Source organism: Xiphias gladius, chromosome 15 (genome assembly GCF_016859285.1).
Source record: "Xiphias gladius isolate SHS-SW01 ecotype Sanya breed wild chromosome 15, ASM1685928v1, whole genome shotgun sequence".
Classification (NCBI taxonomy): domain Eukaryota; kingdom Metazoa; phylum Chordata; class Actinopteri; order Istiophoriformes; family Xiphiidae; genus Xiphias; species Xiphias gladius.
Window position 1 is genome coordinate 32,684,943 of NC_053414.1, and position 12,790 is coordinate 32,697,732.

The 12,790-nt window shown below is 38.7% G+C and overlaps 1 protein-coding gene across 2 annotated transcripts in view; it reads left to right on the forward strand.

The window, feature by feature from the left end:
- The window catches only part of LOC120799857 (teneurin-3), a 106,427-nt gene that overhangs the window by 15,369 nt on the left and 78,268 nt on the right, over positions 1-12,790 (forward strand). The window contains exon 2 of one of the 2 annotated variants that reach the window (XR_005708901.1): positions 5,607-5,687. The exons of the other annotated variant lie outside the window; for it this stretch is intronic. The gene's annotated coding sequence lies outside the window, so the exon portion shown is untranslated. The remainder of the gene's footprint in view (positions 1-5,606; positions 5,688-12,790) is intronic. 2 annotated transcript variants of the gene reach the window in all.

Consider the following 12,790-nt stretch of genomic DNA (forward strand, 5'->3'; position numbering starts at 1 on the left):
CGACATCAACAATGGTTACTGGCAGTGCCTGATGGATGAGAACAGTTGGGACAAAACAGCCTTCACCTGCCTGTTTGGACTCTACCAGTTCAAAGTCATTGCCTTTGGTCTCAGAAATGCACCAGCCTTTCAGAGGCTGATGGAAATGGTTTTGAGAGAGCTAAGAGGTAACATGTTTTGTTTATCTGGAAGACATCATCATGTACTCTCCATCTTGGGTACGGAACTTTAGTGACCTCCAGGTGGTTTTCCAAAAACTCAGAGAGGCAAGGCTAATCAACACGAATAAGTGTGGAAGGCAGTGGAAGAATTCCTAGTGCCAACTAACCTGAAGGGAGTCCAACGTTTCTTTGGCATGTCTGGCTGGTACCATTGGTTTGTCCAGAACCTCTCTCAGTTGGGAGAACCCCTGAATGCACTGAAGCCAAAGGGAGCCATATTCAAGTGGACACCTTAGTGCCAGTCTGCTTTTGAAACCCTGAAGACATGTTTGGTCTCCCCACCCACCCTTGGGTATCCAAACTTTGACATTTGTTTTGTTGTCTACGCTGATGCCAGTGATGTGGGCGTTGGAGCTTTGATTGTGAAGAAAACCAGGCTTTGAACCAAAGAAATTCTGCCATATGGCACCAAGAGCCGAAAAAATGCAGAGTGCAACTATTCCGCCACTGAAAAAGAGTGTTTGGCTTTCGTGTGAGACCTGGAAAGGTGGAGGTATTACCTAGTTGGCACATTCACACAACTTACCCAGTGGGTCCACTGGCTGCAAAAATTTACTTTCGCTGTGGAATACAGGAAAGGAAAATACAACACTGTTTCAAAAGCCTTATCCAGAGCCCCTCATGATTCCACCAAAACCAACACCACCAGCCACTTACTACTTTCCTGCGCCACACTGCTGTCAGTCACAGGTGAGGGAGGACAGGATCAACCAGTTTGCTGCAAAACTGGTTCTGAAGTGGCTTGGTCCTTACTGAATTGTTGCTCAGATGGGATGATACAACGATGATAAAATGAAAAGTCATTGTATGTAGCAAACAGGTATTTTTTTCTTTAAGATGAACATTGACAGTGAATATGTAACCTGACGATGAGTTAAATATTGTGTAGGAGCTGCAACAAGCGTGGAATGTGTTTAGCTACTCATTTTGTTCAGACCAATATTGAAGATAAGGCAGCAGGGTTAAGGTTTCCAACAGTAAATCTGTTTATACTACATTGGGTGTCTGCACAGACAGGCCTGTTCACTTGTTTGTCAGAGTGTATGGCCCATGCAGTTGTAAATGTATAATGCAGTTATAAGTTATAAATGTGCTGTTAAGTACAGCGATTTGTCCATTATCCATTTCATGTTTCATACATCTCTGTACAGACCACATTGCAACCCTAATTTTCTAACCAGTTTCTAGATAATCATACATCTCCTCTTCTCAATTGTGTCAAAGGTGTGGTGTCAAACAAACAAATTATAGCCTCTGTTGCTACAAATTTAATTCAAATAAAAAGGTTAAAAGTTTTTCTGCAAAAAATGATTTTTTTTCATGCTTCAAACGCTCAGTCTTAGTTATTTCAAAGTCCCTGCTTTAATTTACTTGATTTATTGTTCATTCATTCTTGATATATGAGGTATTACCCATAATCATGAACTTGGATGTAATTGCTTTAAAGTATTTGAATTTGTGTGTATTGTTCTGTTTAGTGACACTGAAAACATCCTTGCATAAAGTGCAGTTGTGGCGTTTGACAGTTATTCTGCTTGTTTAGAGGGGGACTTTCATCAGTATCAGAATGTACTTTGTACTGATTTTATGATTTGGTTTGTTTTGGCATGCAAAACAAAATATAAGTATTATGACATTATGCCTTGACATAACTGGAGGCAGCAGTATCCTATAAACATTCATCATGAGTATGTGTTAGTTGGGGAGGTGTCTGTTACCTCTGCCCAATCTCTCGTCTGGAAGGGTCACCTTACCAGGTGAAAAGCCTGTGCTGCACTGCTCCCAACATCAGAGTGTTACCAGAGGACATCCAACCAGCATCCAACACCTGGGCCCTGCTACCAAGCTGGAAAGAAGGTCTAGCTGGACAGCCACACACAACTCAGTGGAATTTTCTTCATGCTGCAGTGTTCATCAACATTACTGTCACAGTGAGCTCAGAAAGCCATGCTACTTATTTCCTTGGATGGCAAGAAGGTCATTTGTTTTATACTTTGTGCGGCCCTTATGGTCAGTCAGCAAACACATCTCTAATTCCATCTCACTAAACAGTAAGAGGCACCACCTAGTGGCACAACCAGGTACTACAGCAAACTACAGTACATTTTCAGTTACACCGCAAGTCCTCATCTTCTGTATTGTAGGTTAATATATATTTTGATCAAAAAAATTATTAACTGCACTTAATTGTTATTCGATTAATTATTAACATCCCTACACAGGCTCAAAGACAAGGTTCTGTGATTGTTCTGTGATTGTGAGTTTAGTATGAATTCAAAAGTTTTACATTTTTAAATCCATTTGCTCATCATGAAGTGGCAAAAGCAATCCTCATTAAAAAGACTGAACCGTAGCAATCTCATTAATTGTCTACCAGAAATATTGTAGAAGAATGCCTCTTTTTTGCCCTGTTTTACTAGTCTGTCAATATTTACAACATATGAGGTTCAGTTGCAGACTCGACTATTAATGCTCACGATCAAATACTCTTTGTGAGCTCGTTGTGATGTAAGAAAAGATAAATAAACACATTGGTTCAGTAAAGGGTTGCATGACCTGTTGTCAGTGTTAAGGATAATTTTACCGTCTTGGTCCATGTAGTGCAAGAGATACAGGATGATAGTCCTAAAAACTGTCACCTGTTAGTCCATATGACTTCATGTTTAACCTCTTGCCAGCAATGTATGTATATAACAGCAGCATGACAAAATCCCCATACACATAAATTAAAGACAATGCCTGTGCTGTGATTTCAGCTCTGTTTACTTGTAAATGATCACTCAGAGAGAAAGTTATAAGCTCATTCACGTCTATGTCTGCTGCCGTGTGGTCAATTGAAAGTGACACATAGAGAGCTGTTTCTGCTGAGAGAAAGCCTGACCTTGCGCTTGTGGGGCAATACTGGGAAATGTCTTCTACGGAAAGTAGCTAAGGTTTGTCCATGAAGTTGCTAGATTTGTCGCTAGGTGCTTTTTGGAAAAAAGTTGCTAAAGGGGTCTGAAAAGTTGGTAAATCTAGTGACAAAGGTGCTAAGTTGGCAACACTGTAAACGTCCATCTAAACATTCCCTGCCACAAGATACAGAACCTCACTCCTCCCTGAACATATATCACAGAAAATACTACATGACAATATACAAAATATTATAGGACTATTAAGGACAAACTGTGAAGCAGTCTGTATTTTCTTGATATATAACTATTTAGCTTACAGACATATCTAAATTGCCTTTCTAAAATTGTTGTAGGCCAAAGTTAGGCCAAAACTGAACTCTGTAGCTGAATTACAGTATTTATGGAAATATATAAAAATATAATAAAAAACATCCAGAGTGCAGACCTCCGCCAAGGCCAGTATTGAAGAACATACACCAGACTTCAGAGTAAAAAAATCAAATTATAGTAAATGATCCAAATCTGCCCCTCAATTTAATCGGTTCTTGGCTGGCCCATGCCCCAACCCTCCACCAAGTTTGTTGCAAATAAACTCATTACTTTTTGCATAATCTTGCTGGCAAACAGACACGGGAGAAAACATAACCTCCTTGACGGAGTTAATAAATAATGGATCAGGGTTGGGTTTGAGGTTACGAGGTATTAAAGAATCTGGTTTGGGTGGTTAGGTTTGCTAATCCCATTTTATCAAACAATACAACTGTTTTGCATATACAGTTCTGTATAGCTCTACTGCCAACAGAGTGGTCACCCCTGTGTGAATGTTTCTCCTGTGTATTTGGACTTACTCTATAATTCATCCATACCACCTGTTTGTTTTCCTAACACAGTTGGGCTTCATGTCTCTTTCTGTCATTTTTTTGGTCCTATTTATGTTGAATTTACCTTAAGTAAGTCTGACTGTAGACTGTAGCTTTCTGTCTATGGTTTGCCTTATTCCCTTTTATAATGCAGAAACAGAAAGAAAAAGTATCTCCTGGACTACACTGGTTAGGTGAATGATGAATACTAACAACGCACTGTCGCTTATAGAAAGGTCAGCCTCTCTGAACATTATTTCATTAGTCCTGCATAGCCATCTAGTTCTTTGTGTATTTTTGCATCTTAGTTATCTTCAAATCCTTTCTTTGGCTCTCTTTTTCACTCTGTGTTATGATGTGCAGATTTGTAATGTGTTTTGGTGGTGGTGAGTTGAAATGTGTAAAATTTAGCAAAACCAAATATGAGAGCGTGGCACTTACAAATAGACACAGAAAACTGCAAAGTATAGATGAGCGAGGCAGAAACACAAAAAATGTAGCTTATGCCCGGTGAATTCAAGTCACACAGTCAGAATACAGATCCACAGCAGTGAAATGTCACTACTCTACTGTGAGAAGGTTGGTCAGCAGCCCTTCCTAACAACACAACTACGATTAAGCATGTCAATTCATTATTTAAACATGATTGGTATTTGTGAGAAGCCTTCCTGATTGTGTCACTTTGGAAAAAGAGATAAAATGAGATCACATCAGAAGCAAAATTTAGATGACGGTTGAACTCGCAAAAACACTGCATCTGTTTTTAATGCACTGATCTGTGTTCCTATCTCCCCTTCCATTAGTCCTACTTGTTGTAGTGGCAATGTCTAAATTACACTGGGCAAATGGGACATACAGTAGCTCCAGACCAAAAATCTTGGTGGGTGTTTGGCCAAAAGTGCACAGACCTGACAACTCGATGATACAAACCCTCAGTTAAATATTATATGCAATATAAGTGACAAAACTCTTACCAGCATATACACATTTTGTATAAATAATGATGGATGAGTTTCATAAAATTCCATGTATATGGAAGTAACTCTGCAGGAATCCCGTTACTTCTAAAATTCATGACAATCTGAACCTTCCATGTGCTTTTTAATAACTTCTTAGGTATATTTACAGTAGTTTATAACTTATTTTTCCTTCAGCTCATGGGTGTTTTAAGTAACTGCTGCAATTGCCCCAACTCTGGAAAAGGTTGCTTTATAAACACTTGCTTTGTACATGCATGAAAACAGTGGGAATTCAATAAAAATCAAATTTCTCTTAAAATCAATAGCAATCTGAAACTCCCTATGCTGTAAAATTAGAGAGCAATTATTGAGGTTATAAGATTTAAAAAAAAAAAAAAGTAGTATTACAGATAACAGGGATTGAAACACCAAGAGAACTTAATCAAATATTGCCTATCAGTGTCTGCCAGCACTGCATTATGGTTTGGACCTGGTAAAGTCACTAGAATGACATGTAATCCCATGGATTTGTGAATAGATTTTTGGCCTCTGGTGTGTTTTTAGTTTTATTATATCACTGGAAAATGTAACACTTTTACTAACTGGGCTGGGCTTACAAAATCCTGACTCCTTTAGCGCATTTCTTACCAACATCTTTGCTTTTTTTTTTAGCACTGTGCACTGCTGTCCAGTCCTGAACGACACTGATGCTTCAATGTAAGGCTCCCTTCTGCATCACACCTGCCAGCACAGGTAATGATGTATGACAGCACAAACACAGACACACATACACTATATCTACTGCAAGAGCTGGAAAAGAGCTACAATTGCCAAATAGGCCAGTGTGCTTATGTGTGTGTGTTGGCCTGTTTGTATGTGTGCTCACAGCCCACTTGGTCCAGAGGACAACTGGCTGAGTTAAGGTCTTTAGACCACATTGGCTCTCATTTGTGGTACAGGGAGTTGGTGGAACTCTCAGGAAGTAACATTTTAAGCCATAAACACGCAACACACAGAGCTGGAGCACATTATTCAATTTTCATCTCATTCATGCTTTACTCCATCAGGCGGCTCAAAGCTGCAGCTTATCACTACTGTTCTTGACTCACAAAGCTGGGAAAAGAAAGGAGGGAGGACGATGTCTGAAAAATCTGATAACCATTGGTTTTTTTTCCGTTGCTTATATTAATATGTTTTGCATTGCAGTATTGTAGCCATTGTTTTTCGAATTTGTGTGGAGGTGTACGTGTTATGTCTAGAATGTAAATCTGGCAAAGGGGCTCATGCATACATGCTTGGCAATTGCATGCATCAAACAATGATAAATACACCAACTTCCTTCCTTCCTTTTTTATTTTTCTGCTGGTGATTGTTTGCTTGATGATGATAACTGACAATCACTCAATATTGTCATTAATTCTTCCGCATTTGCATTGTTGATGCATCTACTTGGGTGCAAATAATCATGACCGATGCTCTGATACAAAATCTATGTAGATATTGATGATAATGGCAGTAATAAATGTTGCAACAGTGTTAAAACCATGAAAAGAGCTTTAATGTCAACTTTGTGAAGGACATTTCCAAAACAATATTTTTCCCAATGACAATGTTTTCCTCTTTTTTTGAATGCGGCTTTATAGATATGTAAAGAAATATTAAAGAAAAGAGGCCTTTTTTCTCACATCTGTTGAATGGATAAAATGTCAGGTGGCCTCCTCCTTGATGTCTTCCTCTCTTTCTTTGCTTTTGTCTACCTCATGCTTTTTTATATCTTAGACCAGACAAAAAAAACCTGACTTTTTTTCCATATAAAAAGCTATAAATCGTTTCTGAACAGAAAAAGTCACATTATTTCTGACATCAGGTCGACATGGTCCATTAAGTGGGGGCATTTTTTCTGACTTTTACATTTTTAACTGTCTTGTGAGACATTGAGGTAGGGCTGTTGCATGTGACAACACTGAAAACACACTGAATAAAGCAGAATCCATGCACTGTTCAGTCGAGTTCTATGGCCTCACATCTCAAAGCCTGAGATAATATCTCTACGACAGACACAAACCGCAAGCTCAGATCACTGCACAGTCTTTTTCTTTGTCTATTCCTCTGGTAGATGCTATCTCTGGATATGGTAAGAGATGACCAGAGTCAGCTAGCCATCCTGGGTCATGACAGTCCTGTAAAACTTCAGCAGATCTGCATAAACTCTAACTATTCATGTCACCATTTACGGCGATGTCATGAATGAAGGTGGCGAATGTAGACAGCTATCATCAGTGATACTTTTTAACTTAAAATAACATTTTTGTGCACGTTGTAATAACTTTTTTTCCACAAAGTAGAAATTTTAAACATAATGCAGCCCAAACTGAACCACTTGAAGCATGTTTCCATGCATACACATAACATTTAGCACAGAGGTACCTGTTAACTGAGAAATGTGAATGCAAAGATCAATCTTGGGATTTTTTTTTTTTCAGCCCTACTAATGAGAGGGGCTAATTGTTTTACCTGGTGCTTCATTTTGTGTATTACAGTGGTCCATGTGTGATTACTGTGTATGCATTTTTGTTGACAATGAGAAACACTGTCAGAAGGCAGACATGATAAGATGATAAGAAGCTTCAGCAAATAGCCAGATAAACACATCCATCCTCAAGCTGTACTGGTGTGATGGTCTGACGTCGATAATTATGCATTCTGGTGCATGTAGCCAATGTGGAGCAGGCAGTGTGAGCAGCGTAATGCTCACACTCTGCATAAAAATATCAAGTAGCCCATGAAATAAGAAATAGTAATCCAACATTATTCATTATGCATCAACATTAATTATTATTAGTAATTCTCAGACAAGGACATTTAATCTTTGTGGTGGTGTTGTGCATCGCAGCGCTCCTCTAATGTTACCAGCACTGACACTGGGACAGTGACACGTGACCACAACACAAGTTTACAAGTTACAACTATGCTAGCAAGATGTTGAAAATGTCAAGCGTCTGAAATAACTTCCAAATTTGCAAACATGAACCCCAAAAAGTTGAGTGCCAAATTTGGGAAAGGAAACTGGCCTATCACAAATCTAGAATGAGTTTGGCAAGTCAATTCAAAACTGTAAATAATAACCTAGCCATGTTGCAACTGCTAAAATGTTCTTTTTCTTTTTTTTTTCAAATAATCACTCGTAATTCTCACTGACGTTTCAAAGCCCCAAAAATGGTATTTGGGACAGCCCTAATTCATAAAACATTGTTTTGTAAATGTGCCTTAACCATTAGGTTTCAAAGAATGCATTTTATGTTTTGTGTAAGCACCTAGTAACTGCATGATTGCAGTTACAGTGGAAAAAAAACAAACAAACAATCATAATGTTTTGTGGCTTCATGGAATGCACCCATTGAAAATTCATAGCGCTGGTGAAAAAAGTAACTGAACCATTGGATTTAATAACTGATTCTACCGCCTTTGGCAGCAGTAACCTTAAACTAGTGCTTTTTGTAGCTGCACAATTTTCAGGAGGAATTCTGGACCAAGATGTCTGGTGTGAGCGGCTCTCTTGAAGTCATTCCACAACATCTTTATTTTGTTAAGGTCTGGGCTCTGACTGGGCCACTCCAAAAGGTGGATTTTCTTTGTCTGTAGTCATTCTGTAGTAGATTTACTTCACTATTTAGGGTCTTTGTCCTTCTGCATCAACCAACTTCTATTGAACTTCAGCAGGCGGACAGTTACACTGACATTGTCCTGTAAGATACCTTGATAAACTTGGGGATTTATTTTCCCCTTGATAATGGGGAGCTGTACAGGCCCGGAATCAGCAAAGCAGCCCCAAATCAAGATCCCCTTCACTGTACCTCACCCTTGGGATGATGTATGTATGCATGTATACATTGCCCCTTTTATTCCATACGGCTGCTTTTTCTTTCAGTCAACATTAGTTTCATCAGTCCACAAAATATTTTCCTAGTAACGTTGTGGAATGTCAGCGTGCTCTTTGGGAAACAACAGGTGTGCAGTGATGTTTTTTTTGTCCAGTGATTTATTTTTTATTTTTTATAGAGGACAACGTGCTCCATGCCACTGCATCCAATCACCATGCACCATGATTTGTGTTTGGTAGACTAATGAACAGAGATGTTAACCAGCTCAAATTATTTCTTTATGCCTTTAGCTTTTATCCTGGAGTTCTTTTTTTTTTTTTTTTTTTTTTTACCTCAGTGAGCAGTCTGCATTGTGCTTTTGGACTCATCTAGGGAGAGTGGCCACAGTACTGAATTGTCTGCATTTATAAACAGTTTCTTTAACGATTGGATTGATGAATGTCTAAACTCTTTGAGATTACTTTGTAACACTTTTCCAGCTTTATGCAAATTGACAATTCTTGGTTGTAAGACAGATCTCTCTTTTGTCAGGCATGGTTCATATTAGCAGATACCTTTTGTGAATAGAAAACTCAAAATGTTTTTGAGTCAAAGTAGTTCTTAGCAACACCTCAAGTATAGTTTCATTGATCCTGACTCCAAGTAGCTATCGATGATATCATTTACATGGAGATTCACACACTTTGTCCAACCCACACCTTGATTGTTTGAATGACGTATTCAATACTGTATGGGCAAGAATAATACAATGATTTGTGTGTTATTTTTTAAAATAGATTGTTTGTTCGTAAGAAATTAATAGATAAAGGCAGATAATTACAAAGGGTTCACCTTCTTTTTCTTGTCGCTGTATATTCCCTAAGTCTTTCTGGAGCTGGTTCTTTTTTTTTACACTTATGAGTTGCATGGTAACTACATTAACTGTTTTCTTTACCTGTATGTTCTTTAAGATTCCAAACACTTCCTTTACTTTTATGGTCTGTCAAAGATATTTTTAAGGTTCTGAACAATTGTAATTGTTGTAGTGAAATAATACTTGACATGGCAAAACCGAAGCACAGACACCTCAAGGCCTTAGAATTGAAATGATTGACAAATAGCTGCCCTGGTGACATTTTGGTCACTTGTTGACAAGTTTAAAAGCAAGAAAGTAGAGTGCAGTAAAAAACTTGCATGTGTGAATGAGAGTTTCGAGGGTGAATAGACCTTTTTTCCTGGTTCTATATGACACGACAGCATAAACCATAAAATAGGAAGCTGAGTTTTCTCAACAATTTTCTATAGTTTTAGCTCTTTTCTTTAGAGTACATTTCAGATTTTGATCAAATTTCTAAAGGTTAACCCTTACCCCCTAATCCACTTTTCTCCCTCTTCACTTCCTGACTCGGGCCCCTGAGGTTGGCCCTGAGGGAGCATAAAAGCCAATCAAGTGGCTTTAACTGTAGGGAGGTGGTTCCTGTCTGACCATAAAGACCAATAAAATGGCCAGGAAATATAGGAGAAAAAATAAAGAGTCCTCTTGTTCGGTATTAATCACAACCCTTTTTCTGTCTCACTTGTTTTTAACATGTACTTTCTCTCATGCACACACACACACACACACACACTCTTCTGCTCTTGTGTGGTTACCCCGGGTTCTTTGTTCCAGTCTTTATTCAACAGACACAAAGACTGATGAGAATGATCTCAGCCGTCTATTTCTATTGTTCTGTGATGCTTGCTGGGAAATTGAAAGCCAATACTTTCACTTCCATGCACATAACTTACCAGCTGGTCTGGCGATTTGAAACATTGAGTGTGTGTTAGTAGCTACATAAGTTTTACTGAACAGACAAAAAAGACATGTATGTACATTCTTTCTCTCTCTGTCTCTCTTTCTGTGTCTCTCTCTTTGATGAGTCCTGAATGTTAGTGAAGTCTCTCTGATGCGAGACAGAGATGATGATTTGAATCATGAGTCGAGAAGTCCCTGAGTCAACTCCCTATTTGTCAGTCAAATTACTCCACTGTTTTTAAGCTGCATTGTTTATACATAGAGAAACAAGATAACAGCATGGCAGGCTGTAAACCTTTAGGAATCAGTTCTTGTCTCTACAAAACGCAATGGAAACAGAGAAGGGTGACAGAAACTGATCTGTCTGACAGTGTGACACAGAGCGGCACAACTAATTTCTTTTCGCTGCTTTAATTCTCTCAGCTCCAGTCCTGAATGTTAGTGAAGTCAGTTAAACTACTTTTGAACCAGATGCTGGCATAACTTCCACTACTGCTATCCTATGTGATTACTGTAGCTGTCAAAATGTCTTGCATCTGTCTTACCGATAAGTCATGATACTCATGTGGCTGAGAAAGAGAGACACTGTGATGCAGCTGCTCTGAAGCTGCACAGAACTGTACTGTAACCAGGCAGAAGGAAAAAGCATGAACTACTAGCATATGACACTTTAAGTCGTCTCACAAATTTATGTTGTAATATATATTTATATTATATTTATGTTGTAATTTATATTTATATTGTAATTAAAAGCTAACAAACTTAGTTATTAAAAGTTTTGTTTTAGACCTGTGAAGGGTTTTGTTCCGTGCAATTTCTAAGCATGGGACACAGTTTATTAGGTAGGGTACCATTCAAATTCATACCTGGAATTGATTATTTTATAAGTGATTTTTAACATTAATGTGGAACTGAGATTAAAAATGCACCCATCTCTCCCTTTAGTCGTACCAGAGGCCACAGTGCAGTCTCCTCATTGAACAGTGTAAGTCTGTAGCTGCTCCGCTCAGTCTGGCACACTGGCTGACAGCCATGTCTTCATGAATATTAGGGCGCAGCAATCTCTAGTTTCATGTTGTGTTGTTGTCCTGGCACCATCTTTTAGGGAGCCATGTTTCATTTCTAGGCCTTCAAAATGAGGATACCCTCTGAAAATGGCAAGGAAAGTCCTCAGGAAAGGTGACTGCTGGGGGTCTTAAGGGTGAGGAGGGTCAGACAGGAGGCTAGCCAACTGGGGTGCAGGTTAAGAGCTAGCAGGAATGATGTTGACCGACTTAGAAGCAGGCAGGTGGCTAGCCAACTGGGGTGCAGGCTGGTGGCTAGCAGGCCTGGCAATGCATTCCACTTAAGAACCGGTTCCAAATTGTCTGAACCATCAGAATTATATGCCTCCGAGCTTATCAATTCCTTTCATCGATTTCAACATGTTTTTGACTGTCAGAGCCAGGCAGCCCTATATGCTCAATATGCAAGTTTTGCAGCTTCACCCTCATGTCGAAGCGGGTATCAATGTTTACAACTTGATTGTGAATCTATCCTTCTTGTCACAAAAAAAAAGGAAAAAATAAAAAACACCATGAGAGTGAATTGCCGGAACAGCAATCAGGTAAACTTGTGTTCTCTCCTCTCTCCAACAACTAGTTATTACATTTTATTAAGGCTAACGGGCAATGGCTTTCATAAACTGCAGCTCGGAAAAGATAACTGAGTCACACGTGAAGATGAATTCACATGGGAAGGCACTAAATGAATCTCGCGCTTCACAGCAGCAACTTCTGTGAGGACCAATCCAAACAATATTTGGGCACGATGGCACTCCTCATAGGTGCACATAATTTAAAACAAGATAATAATCATCTAGTGAGAGACTAGTCAAGGTTTAGTTACAACTCTGGACAACTGCAAGATGAAAATATTGAATTTAAAATGTTGATTAGCTTAGCATACTGGGCAAAATGGATGCTCATCTCTCACTAAATAATAACAATCAAGCATCCAGCCAAGCCATAGTATGAATAATATTTTACAGTATATTTGAGAATGTATGAATAATAAAGCTGCAGCCATACCCTATAGGCTTATGTTTACCCAAAGCTAATTGTACAATATTGTGAGCAATGGACTAATTACCAGGCTGCAGAGCCCAAGCTCAGTGTTATATTTAATTATTTTCTACATTATATATCTGCGATTTTTTATTT